Below are 15,552 nucleotides of genomic sequence, written 5' to 3' on the forward strand. Positions count from 1 at the left end.
CGATGGACGTCGTTTTCTTCGGATCTGTCGGGTGAATCTCGCACTTCCTTAGAATCTTTTGCTGTATTGAAAGTTGATTCCTTGTTGGGCCTCCCTATGTCCGGCAAGACATCATAATCGGCTCATGAGCCTTGACGCTGCGTACTCGCCCGCATCCCGAAAGTTTCGATAGTCGATGAAAATCTTTGTCGCATTTATCGGCTAGCGCGAAGCTTCCTTTGACTCGTGATTGGTCCCTTAGGTCCAGGTAACCTCCAAAGCAAGTACGTGTAATGTGGTACCGCCATAAACCTGGCGTATGCTGGTCGCCCCAACAAAGCATGATACTGCGACGGGAAATCCACAACTTCGAATTCCAACCTCTCTATCATGTAGTTTTCTCGGGTCCCGAACTGAACATCGAGATTGATCTTCCCCACTGGGTAACTTGGCTTCTCTGGTGTGATGCCGTGGAAACGTGTATCGGTTGGTTTCAAATTTGCGAGGGAAATATTCATCTTCCTTAGCGTATCTGCGTACATAAGGTTTAGAGCTGCCGCCGCCATCTATGAATACTCGAGATACATCGAATCCCGCAATTACCGCCTGGTAAGATCGAGTGCTGACCGCCCTGGTCGAGGAACTTGCCGTGGATGATCAGCTATTGTGAAGCCAATATCTTGCCCCGACTCGGTTAAGGTACTCGACCGTTGGTGGTGGCATCTTCTCTCGCCATAAACACCGTCGCGAGATTACTTTCCGAGCTCTATTGGATGGCCTCGCCTTTCCGAATCATCGAGACCGCTCCGTTAGAGTTAGGATCGACGTAGGGCGGTGGAGCAGGTGCTGCCGCTATTCCGAGCCGATGTCGATTTTCGTCCGTGACCGCGGGAGGAGGTGGCAAGTGAATCTCACTCCTAGGTCCTTGAGGATTTCGCGTGAGCTGCCCGGGCATTTGCATGTCCTCGCCCATCTTAACATTGCCTCGGAAATTTCGGCAATCCTTTTGCAAGTGTCCTCGACTGTCTTTTTCCATTGCTATCGAGAAAGAAATGCATCCGACATGGCCCGTTCATCATCTCTTCGGAGACACAAAAGGTCTCCGGAACCTTGGCCCGCTATTTTGCCTCGTTATCTCTATTGTCGCCTTGCTGTGCATTACTTCTCCGGTAGTCATCCCCATCGTTTCCTCCATTGTTTCCCCGAAAGCCAGCTCGATATTTGGCCGGGTGCATCGTAACTTGAAAATTGACGGGAATCGACGTCTACTTTGAAAATTTCGACCGCGATCTTCCTCTCGGGGACCTATGTCGTTTGTTATGTACCGCATCTTCGCCATCCGCCCATCCGTTTGCTATCTCCATTAAAGCCGATACTCGTTCTTGGGTTTGTCCTCCCCAAGTCTTCCACGAAATCTCCTCGTCGAACTCCCCGCAACAAATGCATCTATCGCTCTTTCGTCGATATATTTTCTCGCCGAGTTTTTTATGATGTTCCACCTTTGGATGTACTTCCTCATTGATTCATCATGCTTTTGTCGACATGACCTCAATTCCTCTAGTGTCGCAGGTTTCTTGCAGGTTGACCGGAAATTCTTGATAAATACGTCCTCGAAACTTTCCCAGCCGTCGATGGAACCCGGGGAAGCTTTTTATCCATGATCCGGCGGCTCCGCTCGGATGTATCCGGATGCTCTGCATGGCCGTCGCTCTCGGTCCCACCTATCAATTTTACTCGTCTCGAGGTAATCCACCAGCCAATCCTCGGGTCTTGCAGGCCATCGATTTTTTTGAAACTATCGGGTAGCTTGAATCCCGATGGAACTCGAGTTTTTCGGACTCGTCGTGTGAAACATGGAAGTCCACACATGTCCTCTTCAGCAAGTTCGGTGAATGCCGACGTTCCCTTCTTTCTTGTCGCGCTCTATCGACTCGGCCTGAGTTGCTGTGTCCCTGGCTCCACTTGCTCTTGGTGGATCTTGTACTGCTTTGGTAGGTCTCGGACTATTTTGCCTTGCAGTTCCTTCGGGAGGTGTAGCTGTGAACGCTGCTCCCATGGCTCCACATCCTGCCATGGCCATGTTGTACAACGCTTCTCTTGGATCTCCGGGAGGTGGCCTAGACGCTAAGATGAAAGCTTGTGTCGCCATGTACCTCGCTTCCGGTGTTTTTGGGATAATATTCCCCTCGTGTCGATTGACATAAAGGACATGTCGAGGTTTTGGATTAGAGTTTCTCTTTTAGCTTCCGTGATATTTTGCAGCCGAGATCTTGCTCTCCTCCGAGCTTCTCTCGTGACTATCTCCCGAAGTTTCCGAGTGTCGACTTAATTCCGCTCGTCGCTCGCTTGATGCGGAAGCTGCCTCCCTTCTTCTCGTTCAAGGCAGCTGTCGGTTTTTCCAACTCTCTTCCAAACTCGGGTGAGTCTATATTGATAAGCTTGCAGTTCTTCGATCGTAGCAGTTGTCTCCATTGGTTCGTAGCCATCTAAAGCTTTCGCAGCTCTATCCCGGGCTGCTTGTGGAAGTTGAACTCGGCACGTGGTGTGGGCCCGACATATTTAGTGCCCAAACCTCTCCTTAGATCTGAGGGATCGACATAGGGATTTCCCAAATCGTCGAAAGCCTCTGATGTTTCCTCTTGATCGCGACTTGCTTCTCCAATGGCATAAACTTGGTGATATTTTGGAGTTTTCGCTTTGCTTGGTTCGGTGACACCATCATAGAGATTGGTGAAGACCTTCCCAATAGAGATGGATTTGTCGATGAAGTCGAAGCTATCGGTGTCGCTCGAATCATCGCTTATATAGGAGTCCGCCGATGACTCGAAGGACATGTCGCCGAAGATTTTGGCGAGTTTTTCACTTGCCCCGCCGCCGATGAAGCGTGGCGACGAAATCTCCTTGTCGCTTGACTCGACGGATGATACCGAGTTTGAGAAATCAAGACCATCCGCCGATAATCCCGACGAGATCGGAACTTCGAGACGATACGATCCTTCTTTCTCGACGTGGAAGTGGAATTTTCCAAACGTCATCTTCATGGGCTCCTCCAGATACGCATATACATCCAAACGGGAGGGCGGGTGAGGAATAAAATCAACGAGACCAGTTTCGATCCGTTTACCTCTCGTCCATGATGTTGCTTGCTACTGATGAAGTCGACGATCTTGAATGTGCCATCGAGATCAGCTCCTTGTCGCCTCTAGACCCCACGGACGGCGCCAATTGACAAGGTATTAACTTGTCAATGCCTACGGATTGTAGACTAGGGTTTAGTTGGATGTAGAGGGCAAGTAGATCTCGAAGGTTTCAGCCGAAAAGTACTCGACGAATATGAAAACTAGGGTTTGAGAAACAATGATTCGATGCCTTTTGTGTCCCTCGACTCCCCCTTATATAGGAGGCGGAGCCGAGGGATTCGTATTGTACGAGTTACGCAGTCCGGGAAGGTTTCTAACTCCTCCCGCAAGATTACAAATAATGCTTCCTATTACAACTCTAGCTTTCTTTAACAATATCTTGGGCTTCCGAATCTTCTTATTCTTCGGGTAGTGGGCCTTCAGTAAACCCCGGGTACCATCATCGGCAGGCCCATTGGGGATGCCTATGTCACCCGGGCAAGAGTGCGGATCTTCTCCCTACTTGGGACATTATGCTTAGAGTCTACCGGGAAACCATTGGACCAAAGGGTGGCAACCTTGATGAGTTGCATTTATATGAAGTGGATCTTATGGCAAACTCCTTTGCTAAGAAGGGCACCGGTGAGAAGCTTGATGTGATGGACTACATCTACAATGAGATGTGGTCATGTGTGATGGAGAAGAAGTTTCCCTCGTATGCTCCGTACATTATGAAGCTCATTGAGGACACTTGGATGGAGACTTGTCAGACTTCCCTCGTTCACTCTATTCCTCTCAACGTTACATCCCATGAAGTGAAGGTTTTGAGGACCAAGCGCCACAACTCCCCCATAGAAGATGTTCCCCCCATGGATGAGAAGCCACCTAGCTGCGCTTCTAAGCTTGCTCGCCGCATGAGACAGATTTTTTGCCTCACCTCTGCAGTCAACTGATACGTCCAAAACGTATCTACTTTCCCGAACACTTTTGCTATTGTTTGACCTCTAATTTGTGTATTTTGGATGCAACTAACACGGACTAACGCTGTTTTCAGCAGAACCGCTCCGGTGTCTCGTTTTTGTGCGTAAATCCAACTTTCGGGAAAAACCTCGGAATTTATGCGAAGGCCCTATTTTCCCAGGAAACTAACGGAGCCAGAAGGGCACTTGAAGTGGAGGCCCGAGGGCCCCACACCACCAGGCGGCGCGGCCCAGGGGGGGCCCGCGCGGCCAGGTGGTGTGGCCCCCTCGGCCGGCCTCCGACGCCCTCCTTCGGACTACTTATTCGCCTCGACCTAAAAACGCCGGGGGAGAAGTCGAAGTCGCCGTAAACCCTCCGTAACGCCGCCACATCGCGAAACTCCGTCGCGGGAGCCGTGGTCTCCGTTCCGGCACTCCGCCGGGACGGGAATTGGAGGAGATCATCACCGCCATCACCGCCAACGCCTCTCCATCAACCAGCAATGTTTCCCCCATCCATGTGTGAGTAATTCCCCCGCCGTAGGCGAAGGGGATGGTAGGGATTGGATGAGATTGGTCATGTAATAGCATAAGATTGTTAGGGCATAGTGCCTAGTGTCCGTAGATGGTACTTTTATGATATTGTTGCAACTTGTTATGCTTAATGCTTGTCACTAGGGCCCGAGTGCCATGATCTCAGATCTGAACATGTTATTGATTCATGAAGATATTCGTTGTTTATGATCTTACCTCGCAAGTTGTATACACATGTCGCCGTCCGGAACCAATGGCCCCGAAGTGACGAAATCGGGACAACCGGAGGGGATGGTAGCGATGTGAGGATCACATGTGTTCACGGAGTGTTAATGCTTTGCTCCGTACTCTATTAAAAGGAGTACCTTAATATCCAAGTAGTTTCCCTTGAGGCCCTGGCTGCCACCGGCTGGTAGGACAAAAGATGTTGTGCAAGTTTCTCATTGCGAGCACGCACGACTATAATTGGAACACATGCCTATTGATTGATTAGTACTTGGACACCGTTTTATTATTATCTCGCAAATGCCCCGCTATGATTGTTACATGAGTTTCTCTCATCCATGCAACGCCCGTCATCCGTCCCCGTGCCTACAGTATTTTAATCCTCGCTGTTTACTAAAATCACTACCGCTGTCTTTGTTACTCGCTGCTCGTTATTTCACTACTCGCTATCGCTATAAAACTCGTTACTATCGATAAATTCTTGCGAGCAAGTCTGTTTCCAGTGTGCAGCTGAATTGACAACTCCGCTGTTAAGGCTTTCAAGTGTTCTTTGTCTCCCCTTGTGTCGAATCAATAAATTGGGTAATACTTCCCTCGAAGACTCGTTGCGATCCCCTATACTTGTGGGTCATCAAGACTATTTTCTCGGCGCCGTTGCCGGGAGCATAGCTTTATTTGGAAGTTCACTTGGATTAATATTGTTCGCTGCAAATTCTCCATCATGGGTAAACCTCGCGATACTAAGATCGCCATATTACCATCCACTACAAGAAAAGGTACAATTCCGAGTACCTCCGCTACACTTGATTCACCATCTCGTGATTGATAAACTTGTTTCACCGCCACATGCTTCACATGCTGGTACTTCGCTGAATCCGAACACTCTCATAATATTGATAATGTTTCTTGCTGTGCTTGATGATAGTGGTTCATTGGGATCTTTTCTAGATGCTACAATTGCTAAATCTAGACAAATTGAAAATACCGAAACTCCTAATGCTACTACACCCGTTAGTTCACCCGAACTTGATTATTTTAGTGATGATCTTGAGGAAGATTATGTGGAGCTTGATGATGATTTTATTGAAAAATGCAATGCTACTACTGATGCAAGAAAAATTAAAAAGTTGCTTGCAGAACACACTGTTAGATATAAACTGTCTCCTGATCCTAAATTTGCCACATCTCCTATAAACATTGGGGATAAAGATTATGATTTTTCTCTTGATCTATCTCATATAGCTATTGTTGAGAAAACACCTTTTTGTGGTACTGAAAAGAAAGTGCTCGTTGAACACATGACTCGAGTTATCCACTTCGAGTAGCTTGTTTTCTGATGATGTTAAGAAGCGTACTTACTTTGTTGCTAAAATCTTTCCATTCTCATTAAAGGATGACGCTAAAACTTGGTATAATAATTTGCCACCAAATTCTATTAAAAGTCCGAAAGAATTGCTTGATGTTTTCTTCCGCAAATACTTTCCTGCTAGTGCTCAACATGCTGCTTTGCGTAGAGTTTATAATTTTGATCAGTGGAGATGAGGAGAAATTGCCCGAGGCTTGGGCGAGATTTTGCTCTCTTATTAGAGCTTTGCCCGACCATGATTTAGAAAAGCATGATTTACTTGATATATTTTATAGTGGACTAACCATTGAGTCTAGGGCATACCTGGATAGTTGTGCTGGTTGTGTTTTCAGTGAAAGAACTCCGTACGACGCCGAAGAATTATTGGCTAAAATAGGCCGGAATTATGATGATTGGAATACGCCCGAACCAACTCCAACGCCAATAGTGAAGAAGAGGGGTTTAATTAAATTGAATGATGAAGATATGAGGGAAGCAAAGAAGTCTCTCAAGGAGAAAGGTATTAAATCAAGATGTGAAGAACCTTCCTCCCATAGAAGATATATGTGAGATAATTCCCCCTTCATCCATGATTGAGGTAAATTCCCTTCAACGCTTTACTAGGGAAGATATTCCGTATTCGAAACCTCCTGCACAATGCTTAGATGAGTTTGATAATTATATTGTTAAGCAAGAAAATTTTAATATGAGAGTAGAGAATCATTTAATGGAAAATTCTCAAGCTATTAGTCAATTGCATGATATTGTGGAGAGAACCTCCAATGATGTTAAGATGCTTGTCAAACATTTTCAAATGATTCAGACTCAAATTGATCAACTCACTAAAGTGCAAAATGACTTGTTAGGGAATAATTCTAAAGAGAAACATGCTTATGAAGTAACAACTAGAGGTGGTGTCTCTACCCAGGATCCTCTATATCCCGAAGGGCATCCCAAAAGAATTGAACAAGATTCTCAACGCATTGAACCTAGTGCTCATTCTAAGAAGAAAAAGAAAAAGAAACATAAAAATGTTGTAGAATCCTCTCGAACTCGTTAATGATCCTAATAGTATTTCTATTTCGATGCTGAAACCGAAAGTGGTAATGAACATGATAATAGTGAAGATAATGATAAGAATGATACTCCCGATAAAGAAGAGGTTGAAGAAGAACCCGAAAAGCATGCTAAAAATAAAAAGTATACTAAAGAAGATTTTATTACCGAGAAACATGGTAATGAAAGAGAACCTTGGGTGCAAAAGCCAATGCCTTTTCCTCGCTAAGAAACTAAAATCAAAGGAAGAAGAACACTATAATAAATTCTGTGATTGGATGAAACCTTTATTCTTGCAAATCCCTTTGACCGATGCTATTAAATTGCCTCCTTATTCAAAGTATATGAAAGATATTGTTACTAACAAAAGGAAAATCCCCAATGAGGAAATTTCTACTATGCTTGCTAATTACTCTTTCAATGGCAAAATTCCAAAGAAGTTGGGCGACCCGGTATACCTACTATTCCTTGTTCTATTAAGAATAATTATGTTAAAACTGCTCTATGTGACTTGGGAGCCGGTGTTAGTGTTATGCCTTTTTCTCTTTATAAGAGACTTTACCTAGATAAGTTGATACCTACCGATATATCTTTGCAAATGGCTGATAAATCTACTCGCTATTCCCGTTGGTATATGTGAGAATGTCCCCTGTTCAAGTTACTACTAACCGCTTGATATTAACTCGATTTTGTTGTATTGGAAATGCCCGAAGATGATAATATGTCTATTATTCTTGGGAGACCTTTTCTTAACACCGCAGGGGCTGTTATTGATTGCAACAAAGGAAAGGTTACTTTCAATGTTGATGATAGGGAACATACCGTTTATTTCCCCAAGAGGATTGAGAAAGCGTGTGGAGTTAATACTATTTCTCATGTGAGAACTATCAAAGTGGGATCCATCGATTGTCCTATATATGAGCCTAAAGAAGAATATCAAACTCTTGTTATTGGATCCATATCAATACAATTCAAGGTAACATGATTGATTTGAGGTTTATTTCTTCATATGCTATGTAAAATTTATTTGGTGGCAAGACTTGATCAACCTTGTTAACAAATACTTTTTATATGCATAGAGGAGGTAAACAACATATCTTTCTTTCTTTCTCCATTTGCTTTAGTTGCTGTAGCACTTTTAATTTGCAAGGTTTCTTAGTTGATTTGAGATTTCAAAAATTTTCTTGGCCAGTAATAATAAACTTAATACCCAGAAAATGTGCATTTTTCAAAGTTTTCAAAAATTCGCGAAAATTATACCGTTGGTCCTATTTTTCGACGAGGCACTCGGGAGCACCGGAGGATGACCTGTGGGGCACCGGAGGGCGCCACACCACCGGCCGGCGCGGCCAAGGAGGTGGCCGCGCCACCATGTGGTGTGGGCTCCTCCTCTGCCCCACTTTGCCATCTCTTCCTCCCAAGCACCTTCTCTCTCCCGAAAAACTCGTACCAAGTTCATCTCTCTCGCGTTTTTGCTCCAGAGCTCCGCATTTCTCGATCTCTTTGCTCAGCCCAGATTTCGTCTCGAAATTTGGCACATTTGCTCTTCGGTATGTGACTCCTCCACCCATCCAAGTAGAATTTTGTTTGGTTGAGTATATCTTGAATATTTTGCTGCTGTAGGTAACATGTTTAGTGAGCTTGCATGCTTGTTCTAAATGGTAGAAACTAGTTTTGATGCATGATTAGTACTCTAGCAAGTTCCTATAGTAGTTTCCCTCAATTTTATGTCACCAAATCAAATTTTTATATTGGTTGTTGGAAATTTCAGAAAATGAAGAAGTTCAAATTTGGAGAGTTGTTCAAGAAGGGGACAACCAGCACCGGGAGGCCTTCTAGGGCCGCCACCCGGATTAGGCAATCGTACAATGAAGACATCCTCGCGCCTAGCTTCGCGCCCGAAGAGGACAACGGTCCTCCTAATGCTTCTACTTTTCCATGCTATGATTTTCTCAGGAATGCAGGGATACTGGAGGATTTCTTGACCCTTGTCAACAGGGCAGGGTTAACTACCTATATGGGAGATGAAAGGGAGCAGTATTATATGCTCACAAAAATTTTCGTTGAAAGTTTCCATTTTGACAATAAACAATATGAGCCAACGGTTGCATTCAGGATTTATGGTAATCCTGTTACTATGCAATTGACGGATTTTTGTCTTGCTTTGGATATTGACCCTGCAGGTACAGCAAGTAGGATTGATGACAACCCTCGGGACTTGTTGGAGCTCTACCGAGGGATCACAAATGACGACTGTCGCACCATTCAGCGGGGCAAGATAAGGAACATTCAACTCCCCGCCATTAAATATTTTGCATACTACATTGCTACTAGCATTCTTGGTAGGGAGAACACTAGTAATATTTCTAGCTACCATCTTGCTTTCCTGAACATTGCACTTACTGGTCAAACATCTTATCACCTTGGTGCTCTTATTGCTCGTCGCCTGTCTACCAGGGGACCTATTTTTGGAGGAACTATTGCACTGCGTGTTTTAACATATCTAGATCTTCCTATTGATCCTAATGATGTGCCATTGGCCCCTAGGAGACTTGATATTGCTGCCATGAAGAGTCATCATTTTGTTACCACTGAGTCTACTTTGGATAATATGGCCTATAGAATGTTGTTTGCCGACGGGGATGAGAAAGAAATCCCTCTTCCTCAGCACCAGGCTTGTTTGATATTGACAGGCAACCATGGTCGCGCACTAAGGAGGAGGTGGAAGAACATATGAAGATACAAGAGTTCCACCAGCAACATGACTCCGAGGACGTCGGGACCTCCTACGACCACACCGGCACATATCCGGGTGCTTCTTCTAGCACATACCCGGAATACGACCCATCTTCATATTACGGAGATACTACTTCATGGGATCGATGGGATTGAACTCCACTTAGGCCAAAAGCCTAAGCTTGGGGGAGGTATACCGGCATCACTCATTCTTTGCATATTATGGTTGCTGGATACTTGCACATACTTGCTTTATTCGTTTGAGTGGTTTTCTAATGAGAGGAAGATGATATTTGGGGAAGTGCTGCCTGAAAACAGATTCTGGAACGTTACCGTAAAAATTCTCAAAAATAGCCAGAGCGTCATTTTGAGCTGCAAATTTTTGTGCAGGTTCCCCAGGTTGTTATCTAACTTTCATTAGTTGAACACTTTTTGAACTGAGCAACGTAAGATTTTTGTAAAAATCGATTTCTGTACTGCTGTCAGGTTTTGGCAGATTTCTGCCATCTCGCTTTTCTGTGTTTCTTTTAGTTTGCTATTTCTTGTTTTTGCTTTGTTCTTTTCCAAAACACAAAAAGACCAAAAATATTTCTGTTGTTTCTCTTCACCATTTGTTTGCTTTGGTTTCTTGCATTTGTTTCGCTTTATTTGCTATTGCTAGTTTGCTATAAGAAAACCCAAAAAGATTTTGCTTTGTTTGCTTGTTTCCTCTTGTTCTTATTTGCAATTTGAAAACACCAAAAATATTTGCTGTTCCTCTTTGGTTTGTAAAGTTCTTTATGAGTTCAATGGTCTTCGGTGGCTGGAGCGTGGTTTTCATTTCATATTATCCAAGCTACACAAGTGAAAAGGGCAATAATGACGATCTACGACAATCTGATTGTGGTGAGAGGCTGGTATGAACTCTATTTGCTTTCATTTTTGTACATATACTCGTCCATGTGAGCATGCTTAGTTGGTTCATGTGAGGTATATGTTATTTAAGAAAGTCTAGTGGTTCATGATCTCTCATGATTAGCTCCAATCTATTAATAGGAGTAGCATGTCATGGATGTTTGCTTGCATTGTTTTATTCATAAGTAAGTATGGCATTGTGGTATCCTCCTCTGAATAATTCATTTATATTGACTTGGCACATGCTCACGCATGCATATGACTGAACAAGAGTCAATTAAGCCTCAATGATTTACATTGCTTCAGAGTTCTTGTATCACTTTTATGCCTCAGTTAATTTATTTTGCCGCAAGCATGATTATGACAGTTATCGCTCTCTTGATTTGTCGCTCCCTAGTCTTTTGCTAGCTTTCACTTGTACTGAGCGGGAACGCTGCTCGTGCTTCCAAACACATGAAAACCAAGTTATTCCAGAGTGTCCACCATAAATACCTATGCATGGCATTTCAAACCATTCCAAGTAAATTCTCATGCGCTACCTTTAAAACCTTCAAAATGCTTCTTAATTTGTGTTAATGTTTCATAGCTCATGAGGAAGTATGTGGTGTTTAGCTTTCAACCTTGTCATTTACTTTTGACGGACTCTCATATGGAATAGTGGCACATCCGCTTATCCAATAATTTTGCAAAAAGAGCCGGCAATGGGATTCCCGATCCCGAATTAATTAAACTTAAATAGACACTCCTCCATGGTTTGTGATTGTTGGACGGCACCCGAAGGATTCGGTTAGCCATGGCTTGTGTAAGCAAAGGTTGGGGGGAGTGTCATCATCATAATAAAATTAAAATAAAAAGGCGCTCCTTCATGGTATGAGATTGTTGGCAGGCACCCGAGGATTCGGTTAGCCATGGTTTGTGCAAGAAAGGTTGGAAGGAGTGCCAAATAAATATGCAATAATTCATGGGAGCCGCTCTTGAAAGTCCGGTTGGCGAGGTAGTTAGTGTACCCATTACCATTCGTTGACAACAACAAACACCTCTCAAAATAATTTTACTCCTGATTTATAAAAATGAAAAGCTCTAGCGCATGTTAATCCCTCGCTTCCCTCTGCGAAGGGTCAATCTTTTACTTTTATGTTGTGTCTCCATTATTTCTTTGAGTACTATCTTGAGAGCACAACTGTCATTCTTAGTATAATATGCTTGTCTCAAAATATGATTGATTGTGGTATAACTTTGATGCTTTTATCTTTGACAATCACTACTTCTAGTCTTTCTATGAACTCCAGAGGTGCCCGGGCATTTATGTTTTGCCAATCAAATACAGTGCAAGCGAGATACCACTTTATCATACTCTCTTATGAACATTGCAATCCTCGCTAATATACATGATTCATGATGCTTATTATTAATTGTTGGTACCTCTTCATGATTGATATAGTCGTTAGATGATCTGATTTGCATGTACCTTATTATGAGCTCGCTCAAGTATTAGCCATATTATGAGAATATATACATCATATGAGCAAATGTGTTCGTGAAAGTTCTTTTATCGCTCGCTTGTTAACTGAATTGCTTGAGGACAAGCAATAAGCTAAGCTTGGGGGAGTTGATACGTCCAAAACGTATCTACTTTCCCGAACACTTTTGCTATTGTTTGACCTCTAATTTGTGTATTTTGGATGCAACTAACACGGACTAACGCTGTTTTCAGCAGAACCGCTCCGGTGTCTCGTTTTTGTGCGTAAATCCAACTTTCGGGAAAAACCTCGGAATTTATGCATAAGGCCCTATTTTCCCAGGAAACTAACGGAGCCGAAGGGCACTTGAAGTGGAGGCCCGAGGGCCCCACACCACCAGGCGGCGCGGCCCAGGGGGGGCCCGCGCGGCCAGGTGGTGTGGCCCCCTCAGCCGGCCTCCGACGCCCTCCTTCGGACTACTTATTCGCCTCGACCTAAAAACGCCAGGGGAGAAGTCGAAGTCGCCGTAAACCCTCCGTAACGCCGCCACATCGCGAAACTCCGTCGCGGGAGCCGAAGTCTCCGTTCCGGCACTCGCCGGACGGGGAATTGGAGGAGATCATCACCGCCATCACCGCCAACGCCTCTCCATCAACCAGCAATGTTTCCCCCATCCATGTGTGAGTAATTCCCCCGCTGTAGGCGAAGGGGATGGTAGGGATTGGATGAGATTGGTCATGTAATAGCATAAGATTGTTAGGGCATAGTGCCTAGTGTCCGTAGATGGTACTTTTATGATATTGTTGCAACTTGTTATGCTTAATGCTTGTCACTAGGGCCCGAGTGCCATGATCTCAGATCTGAACATGTTATTGATTCATGAAGATATTCGTTGTTTATGATCTTACCTGCAAGTTGTATACACATGTCGCTGTCCGGAACCAATGGCCCCGAAGTGACATAAATCGGGACAACCGGAGGGGATGGTAGCGATGTGAGGATCACATGTGTTCACGGAGTGTTAATGCTTTGCTCCGGTACTCTATTAAAAGGAGTACCTTAATATCCAAGTAGTTTCCCTTGAGGCCCGGCTGCCACCGGCCGGTAGGACAAAAGATGTTGTGCAAGTTTCTCATTGCGAGCACGCACGACTATAATTGGAACACATGCCTATTGATTGATTAGTACTTGGACACCGTTTTATTATTATCCGCAAATGCCCTCGCTATGATTGTTACATGAGTTTCTCTCATCCATGCAACGCCCGTCATCCGTCCCCGTGCCTACGTATTTTTAATCCCGCTGTTTACTAAAATCACTACTGCTGTCTTTGTTACTCCGTCGCTGTTATTTCACTACTGCTATCGCTATAAAACTCGTTACTACCGATAAATTCTTGCGAGCAAGTCTGTTTCCATGTGCAGCTGAATTGACAACTCCGCTGTTAAGGCTTTCAAGTGTTCTTTGTCTCCCCTTGTGTCGAATCAATAAATTGGGTAATACTTCCCTCGAAGACTGTTGCGATCCCCTATACTTGTGGGTCATCATCAACCACCGTCAGTATCGCACAGCATGCAGAAGCCAAGAAGTCTCGGGTTCGTCAGAAGAGCATCATGAGGGCTCTTAGTGTGGATGTGTCTCCTCCCGGATCCGAGGAGAACATCACTCCGGAGGCTGAGTGGGTCTCTCAGCACGGCATGCCTCTCCCTCCAGATGGCCTCGAGATCGAGTCTCCTCCTCACACTCCTCCCTTCCCCGGCGCTACATCGAACCTCCCTCCCGGCTGGGCTAACGCCGACCCTTGGGACGTGTAGTTTCTCCTATCCCTTTTTGGTGCCTTGGTGCCAAAGGGGGAGAGTGAGAACCTTATTAGGTTGCTCTCCGTTGGGTATTTGCATGGGGGAGTCACAAGCTCGTGTTAGCTTTGATTTTTATCGCTTGTGATTCTATTTATCCTTGTGGTGTCGAACTATGTTCTTAGTTTATTTGGCTTGTAAACTCTATCTATGTGTTTGGAACCTTATCTATGTGGATGGTAAACTCCGTATGTGAGTCTTCCATGGTTATCTATGTGTGCATGATCTTATTATCCATATGCTTATCACTATGTTGTATTGCTAACCCATGGAAGACAGATGCAAGATTTAGGGGGAGCTTCGTATGTACCAATGCTCATATCTAGGGGGAGCTCCTCTATATCTTTCACATTGTTGGTTTACATTATTCATTCCCTGTAAATACTTGTGTTGTCATCAAACACCAAAAAGGGGGAGATTGAAAGAACATTTCCCGCCCTTTTGGGTTTTGTGTGTTTGATGTCAACACTAGTTATATTTTTTATGTGTGTTGATGTAGACAGGTACAAGATCTCAAGATATATACTTGATCGATGATTTGGACGGACAGAAATGAAGCTATGCTGGTTTTTCTCGTTCGGCGGAAGTTCCGGCCACAGCCGGCGGAAGTTCCGCCTGGGGCGGAAGTTCCGGCCACAGCCGGCGGAACTTCCGCCCAGATTCTCCCCGCAGAGGCTTCTCAGCGCCTTTCTTATTGCAGGTTTTATTCTCTAGCCAGAAGTTCCGGTGAAGCTGGCCGAAAGTTCCGGTCAAGCGGAACTTCCGCCTAACTTTCGGACAAGTTCCGAAAGTCGGCGATTTGTGGCTCAGTATGTCCAGTATGGTTTTTCTGGAATTCCGGAACTTGGCCGGAACTTCCGGTCACCGGAAGTTCCGCCCTAGTTCCGCCCCAATCTTTTCTGACAAGGTCGCCTGACGAAGAATCTTCCTGGCGGAAGTTCCGGCCCTCCTGGCCGGTACTTCCGGTGCCGGCCGGAACTTCCGGCCCTCCTGGCCGGAACTTCCGGTGTTACGAGAAATAGTTCAAACGGTCAGATCCGAGAGCTCCAATCATATAAATAGCTCTCTTCTCCAAAGGGACAAGTTGCTCAATCATTGCAAGAAAAATCTGCCAAGCTTCACCACCATTAGAGCCACCTCAAGAACACAAGATTTGCAAGATCTCCTTCCTCCCCCAACCAAAGCTCTTGATCTTTGGAGATTCGAAGGAGAAGCCACCGATCTACATCCTCACCGAAGCGATTTACATTTCCCCCTCATTTGTTTGAGGGCCCCCTTGCTAGTGTTCCTCTTTGGATCCCTAGTTGATTTGTGTTGATGTATTGTTGTTGATTGTTGTGTTGTTACAGATTTGGGAGCCTCCAATTCGGTTGTGGATGTGTGCCCCAA

Source organism: Lolium rigidum, chromosome 1 (genome assembly GCF_022539505.1).
Source record: "Lolium rigidum isolate FL_2022 chromosome 1, APGP_CSIRO_Lrig_0.1, whole genome shotgun sequence".
Lineage (NCBI taxonomy): Eukaryota > Viridiplantae > Streptophyta > Magnoliopsida > Poales > Poaceae > Lolium > Lolium rigidum.